The 14288-nt window shown below is 33.5% G+C and overlaps 1 protein-coding gene across 1 annotated transcript in view; it reads right to left on the reverse strand.

Annotated features, from left to right (window-relative positions):
- The window catches only part of LOC105233123 (innexin shaking-B), a 337491-nt gene that overhangs the window by 317227 nt on the left and 5976 nt on the right, over positions 1-14288 (reverse strand). Inside the window, exon 2 of the mRNA XM_049455185.1 lies at positions 7899-9320. The gene's annotated coding sequence lies outside the window, so the exon portion shown is untranslated. The remainder of the gene's footprint in view (positions 1-7898; positions 9321-14288) is intronic.

Below are 14288 nucleotides of genomic sequence, written 5' to 3' on the forward strand. Positions count from 1 at the left end.
AATTTTGAACGGAATTTTTACTCTGTCTTGTGGGCGAAGTTAAGAATTTCATGCTAAGGGGACTGCTACACGTTCAATAAAAATAGCGATTCTGGATCCTGAATCGCAGTGAATATATTGCCATCCACAAAATGTTTAAGCATTTTGAAACCCGGATCTAACCCGGATCTTTGAATAAAAATTCGCGAAATGAAGGAACAAAGTATTGAAAAGAATTAAAAATCGTACGAATTTTATTGCAAATGTATGATTTATTTGTAAAAACTTTAATTCAGAATTATTCCTAACATTTTTTGCTCTACTGCCTCCTTTGAACTTTTGTCTTCAAAACCCAAGACCCTTTACTTCAGTTTTCTTTCGAATTTTTATAAAAAACCGAACAAAAAATAAACAAATGATATAACTAAACTATTTTCGAACATATTTCTTTCAAAACCACTATTAATTTCGAATAAATACAGACGCTATAAATATAGAAAAGGTAGAATTCACTCGTGATCCATAAATCATCACTATGGGTCAAGATCCAAATATCACGACAATGTACAATATTTCTGCAACAAAAGTAGGTTACGTGTTTTCAATGAGTTAAAATCAATACAATAACTCAAATATTTTATCACCATCTGATCAGTTTTATCAATTTTGAGTTTTCTATATTAATCAATTAAGCAATTATACGATCGCATTCTCACTACAAACGTTAAGTGAGATTTTTCAAATAAATAGGTAGGTCCGGCACACGCAACCCTTAATGCAGTTTGAGCAATACTCAAATTCAAATTAAATTCCCTTGCCTTGTATGTGTGCGTTCGACGCTTTCATGTGCAAATATTGTACTTTAAATTAACTTCGCTCAGGTCGATGTGACAGTCGGCTTATGGTCGCGTACAAATATGTATGAGAGCTTCGAAATCAGCTTCAGCTGCAATACAATTTCATTTGATTTCCTTTCCTTTCCAATTTATTTCACAAATTTATAATTCCAATTAAAATTGTGCATATACCTCAGTTATTAAATATATAGAGATGTACATTTATTTCATTTAGACATATGCACGCATGGATAAATATACAGGAATAAATTTGCTGGTAATTACTTTATATTTTTTTAATTTTTTATCATTTATAAATTGGTTAATTTTAATAGACAAATATCATAATTATCTAACAGGCTGGAATTTTTAAGTATATAAACCGCTTTGTGTATAAAATTTTAGTAAATAAAATTCATAACGAAAATAAAATTAAATTACAGGAACAGTGCAGCCTTTTTGGTATGAATGAGCTACTATTCATTTTAATGCCCTGTTTCTGTAGATAACAATGTAAATCCTGCTTTAGGTATTCGTGTATCAAAACTAGATTTCAAAGTATAATTAAATACTAAATATAATTTTATAGTACTACCAAGCACTATTGATTATGGTGAATATAAGTTTTCGCCTTTTGTACAGTGGACTATGCAAATAGAATGTGATTTTTTATAATTTAAAAAATTTGCCAAATTTATGCAAGAATGTATTGTTTCAAAAGCACGGTTCAATAAAAAAACGTTCTGTTAGTAAATAATGACATGACAGTTATGACAAACTGCCGTCTGTGCTCAAAAACTATGTTGTTTTTTTTTCAAGAGTTAAAAAATATGATTCATTTTAGCGGGATTCTATAAATTCCTATCAAATACAGATGATACTGATATTTAAAAATTTTAGATGACACAAAAAACAGTTCCATATAAATAGTTATTATAAATGTAATAAGTAATTTGCCTTACAACTATTTATACTCATCGCCGTTGTTCTCATTATGATGAAATTAATTAATTTTTTTAAATTAGTTTGTAAAGATATAACATCATACATGTTTCCTCCGAATTTTAATGGTGCTTATTATTACGAGTATATATAATGAGCCAAAGCTGGATCTTCGAAAAAATAAGAAATCTATATAAATAAAAATGAATCGCAAAAATGTATGTACGCGCATCACTTTCATACGACTGAACCAAATTTGATAATTCTTTTTTTAAAATGTTCGTTGAGGTTCAGGGATGGTTTATACGGAGAAAAAAACTCGAAAAATTGCCGGAAAACCCCTAAAAGCGGCCCTTTTCTTTTTCCCATAGAAACGAATGGATGTTTGTTTATTAGCAACGCTAAGGGAACGACTGAATCAATCTTGATGAAATTTGCAGAGAATGTTCTGCGTGGATTGGGGAAGGTTTAGAAATAAAAAAACCTGTATGTCATTCATGAGGAAAAGTCGGAAAATTGAACAATTCCAAAAAGTTAATTTTTTCTATACAAATTTTTTATTAAATTTTTTTGTTTTGGTTTTCAATTATTTAAATCTTTCAAATTTGGCGTTTGCTTCAAAAATTTTTGAAAATTATTCAGTGAAAATGTTATGTGTTTTTCACACAAAGTGATCAATTATAGATTGAAATTTGTCACGATGCCATGAAGAGGTCGCGCTAATATCGGTCGGCGTTCTTTTTGGCATCAACACATTAGCAGCCCAAGGCACATGAACGAGTGCTCCCAGGATGCGATGACATTCGTACGGTATTATGGGTCGCGATCAATCAGAAAGCGATCGTCACGATGTCACAGCAAGACTTTTCAAGCAACAGCTTCGATGGACATTATCTTGAAGCAACGCATATATGGTGCTGTTAGATGCTAGATGTACCCTGTTGAGTGGCAAAAGAGAGGTTTGCCGCACGCACACATTCTTCTTTGGATGGTGGAAGGTGATTACACCAGATCAAATTGATGAAATCATTCAATCATGCGGCAATTCCTGATGCAAAGAAAGATCCAGTATTATACGAAGTGATGAAAACCAATAAGATTCATGTCAATAAATGCACGAAACAGTATCCACGTACTTTTCTTTCGGAAACACAAACTAGAAATGATGGATATCCACTCTATCGGCGTCGCTCACCAGACGACAACGGCAGAACATTTAGCATTCAATTAAGAGGCGGGAGTATCGAAGTTGACAACACATGTATCGTACTATATTCTCCACTGTTGTCTAATTCACATTCAAAACTCATATCAATGTTTAGTATTGCAGTTTGGTGTAATCGATAAAATACGTTTGTAAGTACGTCGCCAAAGGACGCAACATGGCGATTATTGGTCTTGAACGATACGGTCGATACGTGAACTGCAATAAAGCGCTTTGTAGGATATTTACTTTTGCAATTCATGAACGTTTTCCGACTGTTGTGCGTCTCGCAGTTAATTTGGAGAATGGCCAAAGAGTGTATTTCAACACAGAGAATACAGTATAGCCAGTGGAAAACATCGAGAGCAACAAAATTAACATTGACGATTTTTTTCTCAACTTTCGTCAGTGATTCGTTTGTGAGAACATTGCTCTATTTGAAAATACCTTGGTATTATACATGGAATGCATCGTCGAATAGTTACGCAGAAAGCAAGGCCAACCAGTAGATTGACTTCCAGGTGTCTTATCAACTAATGCATTAGGACGAATTTACACAATCCACCCGAAAAACGACGATTGTTTCTATCTTCGGTAGCTATTGATTAATGTACGCGGTTCAACTTTATTTGAGTCATTGTTTACTGTGAATGATATATGGGAATATGTGAAAGTTTTGGAGAAGCAAGCCAGCAATTACAAATGCTGGAACACGTTAATCACTGGAATGAAAATGAAGTTCGCATACTTTTCGATATAAACATCGACATTGTCAGACATTTTACATCGTCTTCGCTAAAAATTTGAAATGGTACAATAACGGTTGATACTTCCGGTGGTTCGATATCAATTCCATCTTCCCTTTATCAATTCACGAAAGATGAACTCATCACAAATGTTCGGACATTGGCCAAATTATCGTAACTACGATTCCTTAAGTGCACGTGCAATGTTAGCTGCCAAAAATACCGATGTTTTTGACTTCAACTGGAAGATTTAAAGTCAAATTCCGGGAGACTTGCGCTCATACAAATCGATCGATCGTATGAAGACGACGCCGTGAATTATCCAGTGGTAGTACTAAATTCTTTGGACAGGCTTGGTATGCCACCGTATCATTTGCGTCTCAAAGTAAGATCCGTCGTTATTATATTTCGCAATCTTCAAGCGCCGAAAGTGTGTAATGGAACCTGACTGATTGTGACGCACCTATCGAATACAAGGAGGAGAATGCTTGATTCTACGAATTCTTTTGAGGTCTAAGGATTTCTCTTTTAAGTTCAAACGTATTCCGTTTCCAGTGAAAATTGAATTTGAGATGTCAATCAACAGGACCTAAATATAGTCGCGTAGTGTGAGGCATAAATTTGGAAATGCTATGTTTTTCACACGGCCGTGGCGTGCTCACGAGTTGGAAAACCATCTTTTCTGTACACCGGAACAGAAACCGAAAAATGTTGTTTATAAAGCTGCGTTACATTGAAAAAAAAAATGAAATGAGAAATTTAACTTTCTTTTCATTACAAACCATATAATTTCACGCAGGACAACGGCTGCGGGGTCAGCTAGTTTATAATATATTTTAAGAATTACTGGTTCGATTTTCAAAAATTTCGTATAGTCGATTAAGGTATTTGTGCTTAAATATTTTCAGTACAAAACTATTGTAACAAACATTTATTTGTATCAAAATTAAATCCACAAATTTTTAAAATCATCACTCTTTCTTTTTCTCATCTTCAAGGCTATAAGTTGGACTCTCTCTGATAATAAATAATTATGTTTTTAATAACTTCAATTCCGAAATTCCAATGCAAATATGTTGATTCCTTTTATTTATGACTTGGTGATATAGTGTCAACCGAGTTATTGGTTTTATTTATTTATTTATATTAAAAACTAAAATAAAAGTATACTTGCATATTAAAAACCATTCGATTTCAATTAGCACTGAAAATACACTACTTACTGGCAATAATCGCATACAGAACCATCTAATATTTAATTAAACACTACAATATTTTAAACACTCTTGATTACGATGTCATTCATAATAAAATGAACATATTGAATCCGTGCAAGGGTGTTCAACGGATATTTCAAGTTCTTCAACTATCGTTGGGACTTACACATGCCTATTTTAATGAGAAATTATACTGTATATTTCGTTAGGCATCTAAAAATTTTAATTTTTACTTCTTTTGTAAAATAATTTTTTCCGAAAATATGAAAAAATCCAATACCGCAATTTTTTTATAATGAATGATATATTGTATAGTGGTTAAAACATAAATACATATCGTCACCTAGAATCTGAATGAACAAGCCATCAAAAAAATCGATATTGCTTTGTTTTCTAATTATGACTTCTTACATCATATTACGTATGTATATAATATGAGAATATTTTAGATATGTACTAAATCTTAGGCTTAGGCTTTTTCATGCAGACTAAGGTTTGCAATACCGTATTTTGTTTCAGAAAATGATAATTCACTATGAATTTATACACATATCATAAAGTGTACTTTAAACAAGAAAAACCGAACCTTTAATAGCCTTCACAGGTACATTCTTCATAGCATTAGAGGATATACTGATTGATGATTGATCAAATTTCAGTTATACATATTTCCAGCTTCATTTCAATCTGGATTTTTGTACTTTTGCAACATGCAGAGTAAAACAGTTTTGTTCATCTAGTTCACCTAACGGTTGTTGGTATCATCTAAACGAGCTGAAATACGCAAAAATTAAGATAACTTGATGAAACTTTAACGCATTTTATGGCACCTAACAACGGATGATAGTAGGATCTCGGACCACAAAACGCCATTAACCGAAAATATATAAAGAGAACTAAATTAAGATATAAAGGTCTTATTTTGCACAACGCTTCGCAATGTTGAGAAAGTGGGCGTGGCTCTGCCCTCTAACAAGTTTAATGTACTTATCTCCTAAACCAATAAAGCTATAACCACCAAATTTTCTTAGCGCAAATATTATAAAAACTGAATAAGATGAAATCGAAAAAAAAATCGATAATGGGTGTGTCACCGCCCGCTTTTTGATAAAATCTTAATTCTAGAGACCCGATCGAACGATTGCGGCTAAACTTAATACGTGGGATTCTTCTCAAATTTCTACAGCCACGCCTAATAGTAATTACAAAAACGGAATAAGTATCGCACTTGTAATTCCTTTAAGGTATGCCACCTTATGAACAAGTCCAACCAAAACTGTTCAGGCCCTTAGGTACCATATATGTGGACCCCTATATCTATAGTTGACCGAAAATATCGATCGATGTTAGAGGTTTACAATTGAAATTCAGAGAGAATCCCTTCCTAATACATAATAGTAATTATGTGCATCAAAAATGGGTTCAATCGAGTTAATACTTCTCTGAGCCGCCATATATGTACATAACTAATATAAACATTTTCGAACTTCCGGTAGACTTTATGCAGCATATATCCACTAATATTTAAGTTATCTCAACAAAAATTACAAAGCGTGTTTTACTCACAAAAACTGTATATTCGTGCCTAAAATAAATAAAATTGGGCGAAAACTTTACTAACCTAATTTTGGGATTTCGAACATCTGGCACTCTTTACTCAATTCGATTGGTAATTGTATGTGAAGTACCTTAATGAAACCCAGAAAACGTTTTTCTAACAATGCTGACTTTGTCGGTCAGTGTATGACTTATATAGAATCTGATTGACGTTTTTATACTCACGCAACAAAGTTGCTAAGGAGAGTATTATAGTTTTGTCTGTCTGTTCGTCCGTCCGTATTAGGGAGAGGCATATTTGGACGTAATTTTTTTGGAAAAGTTGGCGTGGCCCCGCCCCCTACTAAGTTTTTTGTACATATCTCGGAAACTACTATAGCAGTGTCAACCAAACTCTATGGAGTCGTTTCCTTTAGGCATTTCCATATATAGTTTAAAAATGGAAGAACTCGGATAATAACCACGCCCACCTCCCATACAAAGGTTATGTTGAAAATCACTAAAAGTGCGTTAACCGACTAACAAACAACGTCAGAAAACTAAATTTTACGCAAGAAATGGCAAAAGGAAGCTGCACCCAGGCTTTTTTTTAAATTGAAAATGGGCGTGGCGTCGCCCACTTATGGACCAAAAACCATATCTCAGGAACTACTCTACCGATTTCAATGAAATTCGGTATATAATATTTTCTTAACACCCTGATGACATGTACGAAATATGGGTGAAATCGGTTCACAACCACGCCTTCTTCCAATATAACGCTCTTTTGAATTCCATCTGATGCCTTCTCTGTATAATACAATATATACATTAGGAACCAATGATGATAGCGGAATAAAACTTTACACAAATACGGTATTTGAGCTGAGGTATCACGTTTAAAAAAATATGTAAATGACGGATAATGAAATCTCGATTATCACTTTATCATGCGAGAGTATAAAATGTTCGGTGACACCCTAACTTAGCCCTTCCTTACTTGTTCATCTTAACTTATTTCCCTGGCTTTGATTCTTGCAAATTGCAAGAGTATAAAATGTTCGTTTGCACCCGAACTTAACCCTTTTTTAGTTGTTTCAATTTATTTAAATATCTTTTTCTTTATTTCAACGAAAACCAAACGAATATCCAACAAATAAGATCAAATTGTTTGAAGCCTTTTTACATCTAAGGCGATATTCCAAAGTCCGCATATGAAGCCCTCCTTCTAGGAGTGTTAAGGTTTTTTGCATCTTGTGCCACAAATCGAGCAAGAAAAATGATTTGGCAGCACGAAATCGGAAACATTGGGCTTATAAATACATTTGTAAACATTTTTCAATTATCGCACACACCATAACTCATAAACATAAATAAGAAAACGTACGCGAAAAAAGTGCATTTAGTGAATTAACAAGTGATAACTATTCGCACTCACCTCTGAACACAAATGAATAAATTTCCGCGTGCTGTGTATTTGAAAGCCGCATAAATAAGAGATGCTCCTCAGGAGTGTAGCTATGTCAGGAAGCGACCTAACATTGAAATGCAAACACTTGTAACGCACAAAGATTATTATTTTCGTTGTTATGTTGTGATGCTTCTTCTTGTTTTGTTTCGAATTTAGTTTTGTTGTTTTCGAACTACATTTATATGGTTCATTTGCACACACGAATATACCAAACTGCACATTTCATTGTTGTTTTTCTATTTGCAGTGTTATTGTTACAATTGTTTTTTCGATAACTATTTTGCTCTCACTTTACCTTCGTATTTGGTAATGTCTCGTCTTTACACATGAGTTGATTATTTATTCGATTATTGTTAATGATTTACCGTTAATCCACTTGTTTCGGTCATTTTCTGCTGAAATGCAAATCTCTTCCGTTTGTTATGTTTATAAGCCATCTTACTTTACAAGCCCTGCCGCACTTTTGCCTCAATGCAAGCTCGATTAAATAACTCCGATGATCAATTCTACGTTTTATAGTTTTTGTGAGCTATTCGCAGGTATTTGTTATTACATTTGGTTGAGTGATTTCGATTGGGGCTAAAGTTTTTAAATCTGTCGTTGTTGTTGTGGTATTTATTGTGCTCTACGCATTTTTTATATTCGCGCACATTTCGTTATTCCAATATATATTGATTCTTGTTTGTAGTTATTTAAATGCCATAAATTTTAGTTTGTGAATGTTTACGAAAATTTCATAATTCTAAAATTCAATAATTTTATAAGCTAGAATTGTGTTATTATCTATTTTCATCGTCGAATTGTATTCAAATTTTAATTCCAATTTTCTTTTGTGTTGAAGTTTCGTTAAATATGAATATGAATTTCGCATGTAGATATTTGAATTTTATCCTCTATATTTAAGCTATTTATTGCACTAAAAGGGTAAACTGCTATTATTATTACTTAAGTGGTGTTTTCATTTATCGTTATTTTCGTTTCCAATATTTTTAGTGATATGTTTAATTAATTGCATTGCATTACGGTAAAATATTTGGACTCTATTTCAGTCTATTGAGCTTCGTTTATTTTCAAAAGTTATTGTTGTTGTTTCAATCCCATATAGTTGATATTTTCAATTTAGGTTTTGCGCTTAATTATTTTTATGGTTTACCTGCTTAAGTGCGGTTAGTGGTAGTTGTTGTTGATGTTGTTGCTGTCGTTACAATTCTCTTTTCAATTCTCTGCTGTTTCTGCACCTGCACAAGTCTTTTCGTAATTCTTTATTGTGCTCTCAACTTTCCCGAGCATAAAATCCAAACGTTGGTGAAGACAAAACAAGCACACATTAAAACTTTTCAATTCAATTCCGATTCAGTTAATGCTGCTCTGCACGTATGCCGCCCTTAGCTGCAAGGGAAAAGAGCAAAAAATGAAAGAAGTTAAAAAAACATGGTGGCACAAGTTAGTTGGGTAAATGTAAAAATTAATGTATTAAAACTTTGTGTACGCGTTGTGGTTGAAGTGCGAACAATCAAAAAAAGATGGACAGGCAAAATAAATAATCACGAAATAATTAAGTTTATCGAACCAGCATTGTAAGTAGGTCAGTGAATTAAGACTGCTACAAATAAATATATTTGCGAATAAAGCAACTTTACAGTACCATTTAAATAAGTCAGCTGAGTGAAATTAAATTCATGTTTATATTTTCCGCGAAACTGCATCACTAGGAATTTAAAAGGTTACATAGGTTTCCACGGGTAAAAAACCAGGCTTTTTTTAACAATTTTTTTCTCATGTAAAAAATGAAGTATTTATTAGATTTTTTTATTGTTACAAACATATACATACTATTAGCAAAGAAATTCTGAAATTTTTGGAAAAAATATAAACTCGGCCATTGCGACATGTTCGGTGACCCCTCGGAAGTTGCGCACTCGTTGGCAGGTTAACGCCTTACAGAATCGTCTAAAGTGAAAAAACACGTGCTTTTGTTAAAACCTTAACTTAGAAATTGGACGAAGGAAAAAAAGATGAAAATTGGATTTTTGGCAAACATTTTTACAAAAAAATTAAAGAAGAAAAAAAAATTCAGTGAAGATTTGGCGACACAAGTTCTAAAGACTATATCTCCTAAACTATTACTCAGATCAACCAGAAAATTTGGGACAATATTCTAGAGGTGTTGTAGAATTTTATAAGACCATAAAGAATAAGAACAAAAATAGAACTGCTTGCCTGTTTAAAATTTAAAACTAGCTAAAAAAAATGTAAAGTACTAAGAACTTGATTTAACAAATTATTAATCCCATTTTACTTAGGAACATAAAAAGTTATGTCATCTGATATATCAACTCGACCCGAACTGATTAAAAACCACATTGGTACCTATGTACTATCCCCACCAAAATAATCTTCTGAGCCAATACAAATATCCCAACTAATTGCTTTAACCAAATTTTCTATACATTTGTTATAAGCTTCCATTGGGGTGCCTTTAGCGAAATATGTTTTTTTTTTTAGTTTCGGCATTCAGGGTAATAGTCTAGGTTCGACAGTTTCGATAAACCTTCGTTTCTTTCCGTCTCAGCTAGATTATATCTTGTCTGCAACTTCTGACCGACGTCGTTTTTGCAAAATATTCAATTCATTAAGTTAGAGTCGTAGAATTTAACACGTTTCATACTCAAAACATTAACCAAATGTGCTGAGTCGATCTCTAAGAGATTTTGAGAACCACTGCTATCTCTCTACTGCCAACAGTACGGCTTGGAAGCACTGGCTCTTTAACTTTTTCGTTATTATTACCATGAATGAATGACTCACATGATTCGAGTTTCAGATGATTTCGCGATCTTCACTGAATGCTTTGTACCACTAAAATATTTGTGTTCGTAATAAAGTAGAATCCCCAAACCACTTCTGCAATATTTTATATGATTAGGTGTCCGTGTTTCTATTGAAACCATCATTCTGGAGTAAAAATCGCCGGACAAATTTTTCGTGTTGTAAACGAACAGCTGCCACCACACTAATTGACATTTAGATCAAACTTCACACGAACATAAAAAAAGTTGTACCAATCTCATAAAAAAAATTTTATCGTCGGTATTTAGGTATTTTTTTAGAAATACATATATAATTTTCAAAAAACGAGTCATTGTGTTTGATAAAAATATCGCTTACATGGTAAGCAAGACTTTTCAATTAAATTTCAACTTATGGCCAATATTTCCTCGCTATAACTGGATAAGCTGATTCCGTGCAGCATTTTTATCAAGATATATGTTATATGTAAGTATTTTCTAAGCGATTGGATTTCCAAACAAAATACGGAGGGTTTCGATCGAAATATCCACTGAAACTTTTCCTGTCTATTGGAAACCATACTAATCATATTGGCAACGAGGGAAGATATTATGTTAGCTAAATAATTTTGATACATCTTGATAATCTTCTTAAACGTGGTTTTTACAATTAAAAAATTAAGATGCTGACCGACATAAATAATATGTTATAACTTTAAAGAAAGGCACGGTGATCTTCATCACATGTATTTATATATATAATCGAAAAATACTCTCGTAAACTTTATAATTTATTTTTATCAACATAATAAAATAGTTCAAAATCCAGGCCCGCATAATTTAAATTTTAAAATTCCCGATATTTTCTGAACACACCGTGCGCTCTTTGACATTTTTCGTTTAAAGGTTTACATGTAAACAGTTTTCAAAAAATTTATTTCCTTATTTATTTATAAATAATCGAAGATTTTTCTCACCGAATAGTAATAATTTTATAAACAATGTAAGGCCATAATTTTGGTCAAAAATTTATTCTTTTAGAAATCGGCTGAAAAATTCGATTTTTTCGGCCTTCTAACTTTATATAAGCTCTTAACCAGTAAATTATGTTTATGTATATCCTGTCCTCAGTAAATGAACCAACGACGAGTTAGTACATAGAAAATATGGAATAAATGCACGAAATATTTGTAATGATAGCAAAAAAAGCTAATAAATAATAATTTTTGATATATTTCATTTTTAATTTTAACGGACAACAAATCAAATAAACAGATTTCACATAAAGAAATTGCTATTGGAAAATGTTTAAACGGACAGGTAAGGCAAATACGTATTTAAAAATAAACTAAACTGAAATTAATACAGACTACGCCAATAAAAACTGATTGGAAGTTGCGCTACTGCAGTCAAATAGCATGACTGCATACAAGTACACACATATTTGCCTATATGCACATGCAGATAGTTTGTAGGTTTGGTTGTGCATATCAAATTTGCAAATTACCACGCTATGTGCCCTTTACAGAATGAAAGGAAATGGCCTCAAACAAAATTGTCGAAAGCGGTGCGCACGAAGAGAAGAAAGGAAGTAAACGCTCTTACACCTCCGCACATACCATGTAGCACACGTGCACTCTCACACATACAAATATATAAATTTCGAAAAATGCGCGAATGTGTGTTGACCATAATGTGGCATTACTACCCCACATTATGTCACTCATTCACTCTTGATGGCTTTATTCCATTTTATTATGCAACAAAAACACCGCAATGCCTTCTACCCCAACCAACCCCCTGAATGCCGCCACATTGTGTACAAATCTTCGTCAACAAACATTATTGCACTAAACCCATACAAGTTACCGTTGTCGACGTACGAGCGCCGTTGAATTGCATTCTCTTTAAAAATAAATATCATTATATATGTATATAGCTATATAGATATATAGCATATATATAAATAAAATTAAGCAGCCTTTGCGGGACTGAAGTGAATTGTGGGGCTAGGGCGGTGCAGCTCAGGCTATAGATTTTGAAGTATGTAAACTGGCGGCTCGGAGAACAAACGTCGTAAAGGTGGACTTTCGTTCGCTTTCTTTGCATATTTTTTCTCGTTTTTGTAATACATCATTTACGCTTTTCCTCTTATGTTGTAAATTTTCATTTTCAGCGCCCTGCCCGCCGCTCATACCCTGTTACTTATACGCTCGTTCGCACACATTATTGCATTTTTTCTCTACATATGCCAAATGGATACCATTACACACTAACACACCGACAAGAGTGACAAGTATTTGTGCATTGGACGCAACACTTTGTGGCAATGCTATTGTTGCTGTTGATTTTCATAAAGGTGGCGTTGGTTCTGCCGCCAACAACTCGATAGTGGAACGACCGAAAAAATCAGCAACAATTTCTACCACAACGTGGCTCAATGTGGAGTACATATGTATGTACGTGGTCGTGTGTGTGTGCAGTGCACACGAGCCTCCATTCGGCCGAGTTTAGTTCCACAAACCCTTCTCCGAAAAACTGCTGTGACCAGTTAACCTGCCATTTAGTCAGTCTTTCAGCCAACACAGCGACCTATAGCAGCTCCAACCACCACACGCCCGGGTGCATGTAACGCCCATAGACCGCTCACCAAACTGCATGCACCGGACAGATCGACCCAGCTAGCGACCACTTAAAGTAGGGCAACGTCAGTAAAAACAACAAAAAGAATAAAATAAACAAAAAACAAAAGTAGTGTTACAACGACAATGATGGAGCAGTAGCAGTTACAATGACAACGAAAACACTTATTAACATATAAGGGTAAGAAAGCGGCGAGACGCCTACCCACCTTCCAAAGGAAACGAAATATAAATTTACGGAATACGGCAGAGTAGATAGGCCGAAACGAGGCAGTAGCGCAGGAATATAGATAAAAAATGCAAACAAAGATAGGAGAAAATGAAAAATGAAGGAAATTACGAGTAGTGGCATATAATGCCTTCGTTATTTAAGTAATGTGATAAGTTGACGGTAATTTCCTCAAAATTTCACTTAGAAAGTGAGCTAAAAGTGTAGCACATAATGCGAGTGGAATAATTAATAATATTAAAATCTTAATTAGCAATCAGCCATTGCTTTGTATGCGTATGGGCGCACATTAACTCACAAAGAAATCGTCTTAAAGATGCAGTACGCATTCTACTTGCCACAGTTTTGATAAATACAGAGGTGTCAAGTTTGGACTTTGTGGTTTTAAAGTTTAAATATAATTTATTTTATTTTTCTAAAGCAATATGTGAAAACTTCTTTGTAATTTTGCAGTATAGGTAAAAATACTTAAAAATTCTTAACTTTCCGAGTTTGAAATATATCAAAATGGCAGTATTTGTCACAATTGGGTGTTCCTAGAATTGTGCATGCATTTTAGTATGGAGATCAGTCAATTTGATAGTCGTTGTCGCTTTACCTTTTTTACTTGCATTTTCCTTTCTGATTTAAATACTCTCCAGGTGGTTAAATAGCTTTCTTTATTCTTTTTGGCGAGTCTCCTTTATAAATTAAAATA

The sequence above is a fragment of the Bactrocera dorsalis genome, chromosome 4, assembly GCF_023373825.1.
Source record: "Bactrocera dorsalis isolate Fly_Bdor chromosome 4, ASM2337382v1, whole genome shotgun sequence".
NCBI classification, from domain to species: domain Eukaryota; kingdom Metazoa; phylum Arthropoda; class Insecta; order Diptera; family Tephritidae; genus Bactrocera; species Bactrocera dorsalis.